The sequence below is a fragment of the Ictidomys tridecemlineatus genome, chromosome 6 (assembly GCF_052094955.1).
Source record: "Ictidomys tridecemlineatus isolate mIctTri1 chromosome 6, mIctTri1.hap1, whole genome shotgun sequence".
Taxonomy (NCBI): Eukaryota; Metazoa; Chordata; class Mammalia; order Rodentia; family Sciuridae; genus Ictidomys; species Ictidomys tridecemlineatus.
The window spans coordinates 195,441,292-195,453,549 of NC_135482.1; the positions used below are offsets into that span (position 1 = coordinate 195,441,292).

Genomic DNA, 12,258 nt, shown 5'->3' on the forward strand with positions numbered 1-12,258 from the left:
GGCATCTGATGATGGACAGCTTGCTCCAGGCCCAAGAGTCTAAGGCACTAGGTGTCACCCAGGAGCTCATGGAAAGTACCAGAGTTTCAATAAGGAGACCAGGAAGCCAGGCTACCTCTCTGCAGACCTCTTCTGTTGCTAAGATTCTATGCAAACTCACCTGGCACAGCCAACAGCCCTATAAGTCACCTGAATCCACTGTCCTGGTCACCATCATCTCACCTAGTCCTTAACAGTTTCCCATGGTCGCATGGCAGCTAGTCTCAGAGCAGGACTGAGCCACATTGGCTCCAGACCCCATGGTCCTCTCTGCTGTGCTGTACTGCTCTCTGGGAAAGTGTGCTACATTCAGAGGGAAGCTTTTTCTTTCTTTCTTTTTTTTTCCAGTTAAGAATTGACATAGATAACTAAAATAGTAAAGCTTTAATTCAGAATTTTGAGCAAGTGCATCTGCAAAAACAGTTACCTCCCAGGGCAAGGTATCCGGAAGATGGCACATGGCAGCCAAAAGTCTAGACAGAGGAGCACAGGGAGGCGGGACCCACCACACCACAGAACCCAGCCAAGAGACAGCAAGGGACGGGTCATGATCATGGTCACCTCCTAAAAAGTTTTCAAGCTAAAACCAGAAGCATTTTCAGTTTGATCTACATGAAAACATAAACTATCCACTTAATGAAAGGTTAAAAGTGCTCTAGAGTGTGGGCCCATTGATTCTCCAGCACTTTCATTCTTTATAAAATCTTTAGTTCATGGATCTCTTTGGATATTGAAAGATAACCGAGGGGAAAGTACCCCCAAGAGACAATTGCAGCCAAGATTTGGGGTAATGAAGAAGACAAAAACATATGTCAGTAAATTGCTTACAGAGTTCTGAAGGCTGATTTCTGCCTGGTTGTGCTTCACGTTACATAAGCAGATCTCAAGCAGGAGGAGCAGGGCACCAATCAATATGAGCTAAATTGAATTCGGTGCCTGAACAGCTACATTTACCACCCAGGGCCACAGAAAGAGGCAAAGCTTGAAATAACAGAGTCTGCCTGATTCCCAACATTAATTATCAAGTAATGAAGTCAGCAACAATTTTATCCCCTTATATTAAAAAATATAATTTGCTATTGTTGCAGAAATAAAGAATCAGAGTCTTAATTTTGAAAATAATTTTTCGCACAACTCTTTAACCAACAGAGGAAAAAATACTCATTTCTTTCCCATCTTATTTTTTTAAAGCCTTTGTTTAAAAATGGTCGTTTAAGGGAATATACTTTTTTAAGGTCAAAGGAGATGTTTTGAATAGGTACCTTTAGATACTACAATGAACCAACTCATGGTAACTCTAAAGATCACAGTGTAAGACATGTGCATTAAGTCCTAGCTTTTAATCACTTTTTAAAGTTATTCATCTTCAAATACAATGAAAAAAATGATTCATATCTACAATCTATGTGAAGAAAACATGGAAAAAGACTTGCCGATGATATATTATTATCTATATTGTACCACATGGGCTTATTCTATTACCAGACTGCTCTTATTACATTATTATATGAATTATTACATTACTGTACAAATGATATGAGGAACAGAACAGCAATAGAAATAAAGAAGTATACTCATGAAAAATCCTAATTTTCCAGTAGTGCTCTCTGACTATACTTTCTGGCATTCAGAGTTTCGACTGAGAAACTAAACATTAGGGCCAATGTTACATTTTAAATGGAGCCAGCACAGTTAAATGGAGACTTTGGGTTTGCAAAGAGCGAGGAATCGACACGTTCTTCCAACCCCCTTCTTTCCTCCTTGCTTTTCGATGAGACAAGCGTCCATCTGGTGGGAATCAAAGGGCGAGGGAGGCCTTCCCCGCAGCCCTGGTCGCCCCCGGCCAGGGCAGCGCAGGCACCGCCTGCTTTCTCAGGCAGATAGCAACCTGTGCAGCAGGGTCCATGACAAAGATGAGCCGATTATCCTGTCACCAAGGAGCACGTGTCCCTGAGGTGGAAGGATCTCGTGTCCTCGGCTTTAATGAGGATGCCACTTATAAGCATCCGAGTCAGGCTGGACAGCCAGTCCTGGCAGGGCCTCCAGGTCCCTCCCAGCCCTGGCCCAGCAGCACACTGTCTCTGGGCCCAGCAGCACACTGGGTCAGGTGGACAGGAAACAAACAAGGCCACCCTCCCCGGGTCATGTGCCCTCCTTCACCAGGGTGGCAGAGCTGTGCTGAGAGTTACCTCAGGTGAACTCCCCACCCCACACTGTAGCCAGGACCCGCCTAGTAAGGAAAAGTAAAATAGGAACATGCTCAGCTCTTCCTCTCCTGCCGTGGTTACTCCTAAGTGCTGGCCTGTGACAGCTCTATTTTTGGTGATCACAGCTTGACTGATTGACGCTCAGAATCCCTTCCTTAGATTTCAGGAAGACTGGGTGACACGAACCTCCTAACACTCTCCCTTCTCAAATGCCCATCTCCTCCCCCCCTTTCCACTTCCTTCATCCTAATGATTCTCACAGCAAATTAATCCCCACTCAGCCTTCCTCTGAATGCACCAGGCTGAGAAAACACAACACATCCATCCACCTCTTAGCTTTTATATTCCTTTTCTGTACAATTCTGTTTTTAACTACGTTAATTGACTAATGTTCTGTGATACCATTAATCATTTTACAACTTATTTGAAATCTCTGAAGAAATCAATAAAACAAGTAAAAATCATTATCAGAATGCACTGTCTTATTATTCAAACGATCCCTGAAAGTAGCAAGTTAATTATTATATATTTGCTAATAATTTTGCTCTATTGAAATGTTCTCCTGCCTAACCAGGGATATAAAAATAAGCCCAGTTTGCAAACACCGATGGTTTTTAAAAAGCCATTGCATTCAGTGAAATGTATTCTCTTTTTGCTTTTATGATTCCAAGAGACACCATCTTCAAGTGTACATTCAATCACGTGTTTTTGAGATAATGGTGACAATTACATACAGTCACAGTGGTAGAGACGGACACTATTCCACCCAGCTCAATCAGTGCTCCTTGTGAGTCTAGGGCCCGAAAGGTGTGTGTCCCATCATCACCTCTGGGTTTAGAGGTTCAGGTTCCTTCAGTTGTGAGCCCTGTCGTGAAGAATGAAGTCGCTCTGAGAAGAGAAGACATTCCCAAGAACAGCCATGTCTCATTTGAGCTCCGTTTCTCCCTGTCTCCTAAAGGGCATTGGGAGCAATCTGCAGCAGGCATGCCTGCCCCTCTGCCACCTCCTCCTGCTCCGACTCCTGTCCCCTGTCCATCTGCCCAAGATGGCAGGAAAGGCTGGTGCGGCAGGCACTAGAGCCCTTGGCCTGATGCTGCTGGCTCTTCTCTGGCTCGCGCTGGAGTTTGTAGGTCATCACGTCCTGTCTGATCTCAGACATGCCATCCACGCCAAGGACACATGGAAGGGGCATGGTGTAGGGAGGAAGAGCCAGACAAGTCTCAGAATTTCTCAGCCTTGTGAAGCAGGGACTCTCAAACATCTCTAGAATTGCTTGCTGACATTCCTGGTAGATGCACTGGGCTGGAAACCAGTCTTTTCTGCCTCCTTGCCCTGCTAGACCTAATGAGACCCAAACTGCAACGTCCATGTTACAGGAGTCCACATGTTTCCAGTTTTGAAAATTAGACTACAGATTTAAGTGGGAATGTTTCTCAATATTAACGATCAAATTGATGAACCAGAGACTGCAAACCTCATCTCTCCATTCAGTGGTTTAAGTATATTTGACAAATTTGGACAATTATTTTCCTGACACGATATATCTTTTATTTTCTGTTTTTAATCCTTTATTGTTTTATAGGAGATTACTATAAATACAAAAATACAGAATTTACAAATTATAAGTGAATTTATTAGCAACTTAAATACTTTGAATTGTAGAACTAGTAATATTTAATTATAACAGATGGGAATAGACCAGGAGAAAGTTTACCTCTGTGGATAGTGAGTCCTGAAACATGTGTTTAGAATATAAGTATTATTAAATTAGAATATAAGACAAAGGACTTTAAGTCAGCATATTACAGTGATGCAGCCACATCAATGTTTGTAGCAGCTCAATTCACAATTTCACAATAGCTAAACTATGGAACCAACCAACTAGCCAGATGAATGGATAAAAAAGGGATATATATATATATATATATATATATATATATATATACACACATATATATGTATATATATGTATACACACACATACATATACATATACACATACATATATATATATATATATATATATATACACATATTTCATCATATATTTCTATCATATATGATGTACATATATACATATATATGATGGAAATATGATTATGATGGGATATATATATGTATATACATATATATGATGGAATATTACTCAGCCTAAAAGAAGAATGAAATTATGGCATTCACTGGTAAATGGACAGAGCTGGAGAATATCATGCTAAGCAAAATAAGCCAATCCCAAGAGACCAGATGGGTGGGGGATGGGAGGAATAGAGTTACTTTAGGTACAGGGGAGTGAAGGGAAGGAAGGGGGTATGAAGGTAGGAAGGATAGTCGAATGAATCAGGATTATTACCCTATGTACGCATATAAATATACGACTGGTGGGTTCTACATCATGTAAACCAGAAAAATGAGAAATTATATTCCATTGTATCTGATATATCAAAGCACATTCTATTGTCATATATAATTAATTAAAACAAATTTAAAAATTTTAAGAAGAATTAAAGAACTAAACAAGAAAAAAATTTTAAAAAACATTTAGAAATGCTAAATATTCTAACTTCTCAATTTTGATTCAATCATCTCAATATTTTTCCTAAAATGACATCTATGTGATAGATAACGATCCTTGTGTTTAATAGAGCATGTAAATGTGAAGTTAAACATAAGAATTTGGGGCTTAGGATAGACTTTGGTGTTCAAGGTAAAATTCCCAGAGTCATGAACATGCACATACCAGGTAGACAGGTAGGCACATAGGTAGGTGGGGAGACAGGTACAGAGACAGAGCATATATGTGTCTGTGCCTGAGTGAAACCTCCCACGGGATGCATAGAAACCCTGATGAACTGGTGCATTATACCTAGTCCAGAGGACTACAGAAGGCACAGGCTAAGAGTATATTAAGGCTCACTTTGTAGGATGGAGGTGACAGTGTCCAGAGGGTCTCTACATATTAGAGAGCTGTCACTTGTGGTCAAGGTGGAAATCGTAACACATGAACTCAGTGAAGTGTGGTGCAGGACGTTGAGGATGTGAAACCACTACTAAGCCACCATGGGCCCACAGACAAGCCATCAGCTGCTAAGACGTCATCTTTCAGTCAGGAGGAGTTGAAGGCACCCAGCAGCATCCCCTGGGAAGTGCTGGGCAGCGGGGGTGGGGGGAACACCAGGGCCGTGGCTTCTTCCCAGGGTGGGTGGTGGGCATGCCTGAGGCGAGGGCTCAGGAGAGATGGCAGTTGGACAGTGTGGGATGAGGCTCTGCAGCACGGCACTGCTGCTGAGGACGGTCCTGCCTCAGGAAACTCAGCCACCAGGGAGTGAGACAAGGATGGTCATCGCTGCCACATGAGACCAGAGGCTCTGTCACACACACATGGCCAGGTGTGGACAGATCAGGTAGGGAGGGCAGGGCTCCGTTCTGAGTCAGGCACGGTCAGCAGGGGCTCTGGGGGATAGGCAGGGACAGGGTTTTCCGACAGTGGAGCCCAGGGAGAGAGCGGAACACCGTGCTCTCCTGTGGGCAGAGAAGATGGAGCGATTTGCTGTTCTGGTAAATTACAGGGCAGGCAGCGAGTGTGATGAAGCCCCACGGTCATGGAAACGGGGCCTGGTAATTCATTCCAAGAAACTTGGACTTTCCCTTGTGTTTCAAAAGGAGCCAGAATAACACAGGACTTTAGGAAGGGGAACCTTATTCAGAGATATTTTAGTTAGATTACTTGAACAGCTGTGTGGGGGACGGATTTTAATTTCGCATGATTATGGAAGAAATAGCATGCAGTATTTAAAAAGGGAGCCATGGAGGCCTGAGCCGGGGCAGGGGCAACGTCAGCGAGGGGGAGGCGGTTGGAGGACTCACACAAGGTCAAGTAAGCACAGGAGGGAACTGATTGGCTGTGGGGGACCAAAGGGAAACGTACGATGTCAGGTTCAGTTTGGGGTCTGTTGTCCACACACGAGGTGGCTGAGAACAGCCCGGAGTTACTCTCCCAGAGTAACACACGACCAACACAGGTGTTCCAGGGGCCTGCTGGCCAAGGCTCCGGGGAAACCGCGTCCCAGGCCTCTCCTAGCAGCCGGTGCCGCAGCTCCCTGGCTGGCAGCCGCCTGATCCAATCTCCTCCTCTGTCATCAAAATCCTTCTCAACTTCTGGGTGTCCTCACATGGCTCTGTTCTTAAAAGGATGCCCGTCATCTGGATTAGGCCCATCCCAATGATGTCACTTTAATTTGATTACAGGTACAAAGGCCCTATTCCCACCCACCCCTACTGCCTTTCCATTATCTCACCTACTTGTGAACCTAACTCAAGGCAGAAATTCTGTATGGGTAGTTCCTTCACTTTTATCAGCAACTGAAATTGTCTATCTAGAGTTATTCAATCACTATGATCAGATAACCTGTTATAAATTAAACATGGAAATATAGGTTTTAATCATCTAAGTAAGAGATATGACCATCTTACGTAGAAATAACGGGAAAGTATTTGTCCACGAGCTTGGTTACCTAGGAATCCTCATGGAGAAGACTCCTACCTTGCATACACACAAATGCTTGTTTGGCACGACAAAACAAAAGGTTGGCTAATAGACTTCACCTTGAAGCTGAAAAATGAACCTGAATGGTAGCTAAATCCAATTTCAGGATGGTTTTATGGGGCCAGCCTGATTTCCTCAGCTTATTAGATTCTAAGCTTCCTCCTATTTACTATCTTGGCATTTTACTGAATGGTTCTCGTTTCCTTGCTGGTCTCTCCCCTGCAGAGCGTGGGGCTACAGGTGTGTGGAGATGGAGGGGCATGGCCTTAGAGAACGGCACGGTTAGATCCTGTGCCTTTCTATCTTGAGGCTGCAGACACTGACATTTACTTTCCACTCCAGACAGAGCACCTTGTTTAATGCACTTGGACTTTGCACCAGCCACAAAGGTATTAGGACCCCTGCTGCCTTGGGTCCTCCAGCTCTGAGACTCCGTGTTGATGGAAAAGCACTGCCCACAGAGCCAAAGGCACCGTTTTAGGTCTTGGTGCTTCTCAATATTCCTGATAGGAGATGAAGACTGTGGAAGCAAAAAGTGCCGCCGTGTTCCCTCCGATCGCCATGCAGTTCCATCTTCTCCAGGACACAGGAGGGAGAGATGAGCGGGAGCTGGATATTGGTCCTAAGCAATTCCCCTCAACTTGGCTCAAGTCAATGAGGCCTGCTGGACAAGAACGCGGCTCTCTTCAGCTCTGGCCGCCATCAGCAGGTAGCTGGGAGCGTGCTGAGGTAGCCCTGGGGGCCTCAGTTCCTGCCCACATTAATAATGGCTGGATGGTGGCTCTGAGCTCCTGGTGACCTTGAGGATGTGGTGATTGACACAGGTGAAGTCCTCATGTTGCCGCCCGGCATCCCTCACACACGGGTTGTTTGGAGAGCTGAGCAGATGCCTGCTCAGGCACCCATTTCATAATCCAAGTCTCTCTGCCGGGAAGTGGGGAGCTCCTGTTTTGTGCACTGACTGACACTGCGTCTAGGAAACACACAGCTGTGAAGTGGGGGTCAGAAGAATTGGTGGGAGCAGGTCCCTCCCTCCATCAGGAAGTGTTGGCCAGCCAGGGCAGAGAGTATAAAGCGCCTTGGGAGGGACACTTGGAAGGGCCTGCTGCCCCTGGAAGATGGGGAGAAACATTGTTTTCCAATCAGCACGGTTGCTGCCATTGGGGAAACCCCCCAGTTGATTGCAGCTTTGGAGGAACAGGGCATGATTCACTGCCCCCTACCCTCTCAATAGGTCCACGTTGGCCTGAGCGCCCATCCCCTCTCCCACACTCACCAAGAAGCATGCAACCCATCTGCTACCATCAGCATGTGATCCTTGAGCAAGAACTGGCTGCCACCTAAGTGGTCTCCCCCTCTGCCTGTCCACACTCCCCTGCAAGCAGCCTGGGGCCCTCCGCCTGGGGGCCTTTCTCTTATTTATTTTACAGAATAAAGTAACATGTTGGTTTTTTTCCAGTGGTAAATTACTTTCCTTACATAATATTTGAACAAGTTATGAATGATATGTTTTGAATTCATTTACATTCATTTTAATTAATTGAGCAACATTAATTAACACAGAATTTATAAATAATTCAAAGTGATAGCTGTGTGCTCGTTGTTTGTTTCTCTGTTTATCTAAAGATCTATTTTGCAGCGAGGCATAGTGCATGGAAACAAGACCCCGAGAAGAAGACCGGGTTGGGGCCTCTGCTCTCCTTAGATGAGATTCTCAGCGGGTTCTAACCGCCTCGGGGTCTTCTCAGTGGATCCAGTGAGCTGGGCAGGAGGCCTCTCAACTACCTTACACCTTTGCTCTGTGAGCAAAGAAACCAATACTCATAGCTTTTAATCATGTCCCAAAAAACCATGGGGACATCCCCAGGTGGCTCTGCCATTGCCACTGCTGCAGTTTCAGGCCAGGCCAGCCGCCTCAGCAGCCACCTCTGCACGGCAGGAAGAGCATGGCACTCAGGACTCTGACTCCTCTGGTGCTCTACTGACTCTTACTGCTCCTGCAGTTGCACCAACTCTCTCCCTTCTGAGGCCTGGACAGGATCTGCCCACTGCCTAGCTTCCACTGTTCTCTGAAATCTCTTTCCCTGAAGCCGTCCCCTCTGTGTTCCGTGTTTCAAACAGGCTGAGCTCGCGCTGCATCTTAAACGTCGCATGTCAAGGCCATGTCTGTCTTCAGCTGTTGTCCAGCCTCGATCCTGGGCCCTGGAACGTGCTAGGCCCTCAGCAGGTACAGCTGAGAGGAAGAACGGGTGGTGAAGGGGCTGCGTGTCCATGCGTGCAGAAAGAGGATGAAGACCCTTTCCTCTTCCAGTCTCCTAGTGACTTTTTTAAACATATTTTTTTAGTTGTTGATAGACCTCTATTTTATTTATTTATATGCGATGCTGAGAAACAGACCCAGTGCTCACACATGCCAGGTAAGTGTGCTACGGCCACAGCCCCAGCCCCTCCTAGTGACTTTTAAAGCTTCCTTTTTAGTTCTTCTACCTATAGCACTAGAGGAGCTTTGCTGTGGAGGCAAGCAGAGCTGATGTCAAGAGACCGTGAGCAGAGGGACACTCTCTGCTGTGGTCACAGGAGGCATCTGGGGGCAGGGTAGCCGCGTGATCTCCTGCTCTGAGTTATGAGCCATTTGATTTTGTCAAAGACAGGCTGTAGGTATTTTCCACACGTCCCCCTCCACCATTTCCCTAATTCTGAAGGGAAATACTGGATAAGGCAGTACAAGAGCTTCCCAAGTCATAAAACCCAGGTCAGCCTCTTGGACCATGAGAAGGTGGCATTAGTGTTGAGCTCTTCGTTAAAAGGCATATCAAGGCCTCAGCATCAATCTGTGAGCCATTTGGTGTCAAAATTAGCTCTATAATTCTCCTACAACTGGAAGTCATTTCAAATTCTACAATAAATAACTCCTCTGTGCAAACTGACTCTTACAATGGCACTGCAAAGCCTGGGCCAGAACAAAGTTAGGAGCATTAAAATAAACACCAGTCGCCATGGGGATTTCGCTGGGGACATCCTTGTAATTTTCTGATGATCTTATGGGCAAAGAAGCATAGGACTAATAGCGTATCAGCTTTAAGGACTGTGTGCTAAGACAAAATCTACTGCATTTTTATTATTCAAGAGCTGCGTGAGCTTTCTCGTGGTGACTAGGCATGTGATGGGAGGAGGCCTGTTTGCCATCTGACCCACAGGGAAAGTGGTGTGTGAATGTGAGTCTCAAGATGACTGATTTCTTTTCTGATTGGGTAGGTGTGTCTATTCTTCTGACAGGGACCCTCCAATTCAGTGGTCAGTCACAGACAGTATTTTTGGAATGTCCATGATCTGGTTCCTGAATAGCTTTTGAGGTTTATTCCCCCAAGGAAAATAATATCTGTCTCCTTTCCTTCTAGTGTGTCATGAGGAAAAAACTGAGATAGATATGGGTTGTGTTTGGAAAACCATTTTACAAATTATAAATCCATTTCAAAATATAAAAATTTGTTATAAAGTCAAAAGACTTTAAAAATACCATCATTTTTCAATTGAACACTACTTTTAAATTATAATAGTTGGAGATAGGCCATTCAATTTTGAGGTAAAGAATCAAAAAGATACATCAAAGATGCCATTGTGGGACAATTCCCTCACTATGGCTCTGTAACATGAGGAGTCTATTTTTAAATTTGAAAGGCATTTACAAAGCATCTGTTGATTTTCTCTTGAGTTGCGTGTGTGTGTGTGTGTGTGTGTGTGTGTGTGTGTGTTTTATGATAATCAGTTGGAAGTCACAAATTTGCAAAATTTTAAAATTTACTTTTCATTATGTTTTTAGTCCAGGGTAAAATCCAGCTTAAAGTTTTACCTCGTTTTATAAGATTCACGCTCAAAAAAAAAAAAAATGCTTGCACCATGGATCAGAATTTTTGTCACATTGAAATATATCTTAGATTCATATATCACCAAGCAACAACTCTGATTTCCAAGTCAATACATTTTAATAATGATTTTTTAAAATAATAAATCATTTCTGTAAAAGAAACTATTTGTTTTATGCCAGTACCTTATATTCCTTTTGCTTATTTTCTCCTCGATGTCTTTTTTTTCCTAGAAAATTTGCTATAAAAGGCAGAATTTCATATCCAATAGAGAAAAATATACTGCCTACTAATCATTCACATAGGAATATTTTTTCTAGAATAATTTCCTCTCACAAGTTTAAAATAGAGATTTATTTCTTTGACATTCAGTCCAAATTAAGCTGCCCATTCATTCCCTGCTTTCATAGGTATGTCACTTAAATATGAATGACCCCATATTCAGAGGTCTTGTCTAGCCTTGTCTTTCTCCTGAGATCTAGCCCACAATGGATCTGGCATGGAGCATACATGTGTCCTCTGAAGCGTCACCTTCAACTAGAGCTCAGCACTTCTAAGGTACAAGTGGTCTCTGCCTGCCTACCCAGCTGTGCTCACCTTCTCCTCCTTTCACTGTCTGTACCCACTCGCCCCAGTCACATCCTTCACCAACAGTGGTATTCTACCTCTCCAAAACTCAGACCATTCCGCATTCCTTCATCTATGCATTTTTTAACCTGATTCTAAGATAAGCAGGAAGCAACATAAAATATTTTTGTGTGTGAGAATTTTCAAGCATAAGTTTTCCTTACAACAACAAAAATGATTTTCTTTAGTGCAGGTCAGGGAACTGTTTTTCACATGAGTTGGGGGTTTGTTACACGTAACCATTTTTTTAAAGAGAACAATGTAATTAAAGTGAGATTCTGCCAGAAGATGGTATGTTCAAGCTCCAATCCCGTTAGAGAATGGAGGGTATAGTTATTCTTTCATCTTCTTCACTCCCTCCTTCAAGATCAAATTGTTTTCTTAAAAATCCTTGGTTTGTTTTTCAGAGCAGGAGAGAGGTCATCTAGAATTCTCCTGGGGCTAAAGGTGCACCTCTCCAAGACATAGGTCAACCATGTTTATGCACTTGGACTCCCGAGGAGTATCACCAAAGATTGTGATGATCTGATTATCACAATTTCCCATTCAGAATGGGTTTGTCAGTCTTGCCACTGATAAAATGAAAACCGAATAAGACTATTCAAACAAAACAAAATTATAGTTTGCATTTGCTCTCAAAGCTATTTGCAACATTGGAAATTATTCTTTATGGTAAGTTACTAAATATCATGCTCATGTTTAGATGTGGGAAAGAGGGAATCAGACAAGCCCATCTTCCAATGTTACTTTCCAAAATTATAATAAACTACCCATGAAGAGGCAACTCTCTAGTTAAAGAATGCATTTCTATCACAATTGTTCCACACATTTACAAAGAATCTATTGGAGTGTTCTAGTCAACACATGGGAGAGTTCACTTATAAGCCTATTTGTAAGGATTTATTTCTCATCTGTAATATTTAGTCAGAGTTGCAACTGAATATTTCCTAGCCAAGGAATAAGTTCTCAGATAATTTAA

At 43.5% G+C, this 12,258-nt stretch overlaps 1 protein-coding gene across 2 annotated transcripts in view; it reads right to left on the reverse strand.

Annotated features, from left to right (window-relative positions):
• The window catches only part of Nalf1 (NALCN channel auxiliary factor 1), a 552,008-nt gene that overhangs the window by 40,818 nt on the left and 498,932 nt on the right, over positions 1-12,258 (reverse strand). The window lies entirely within an intron of this gene.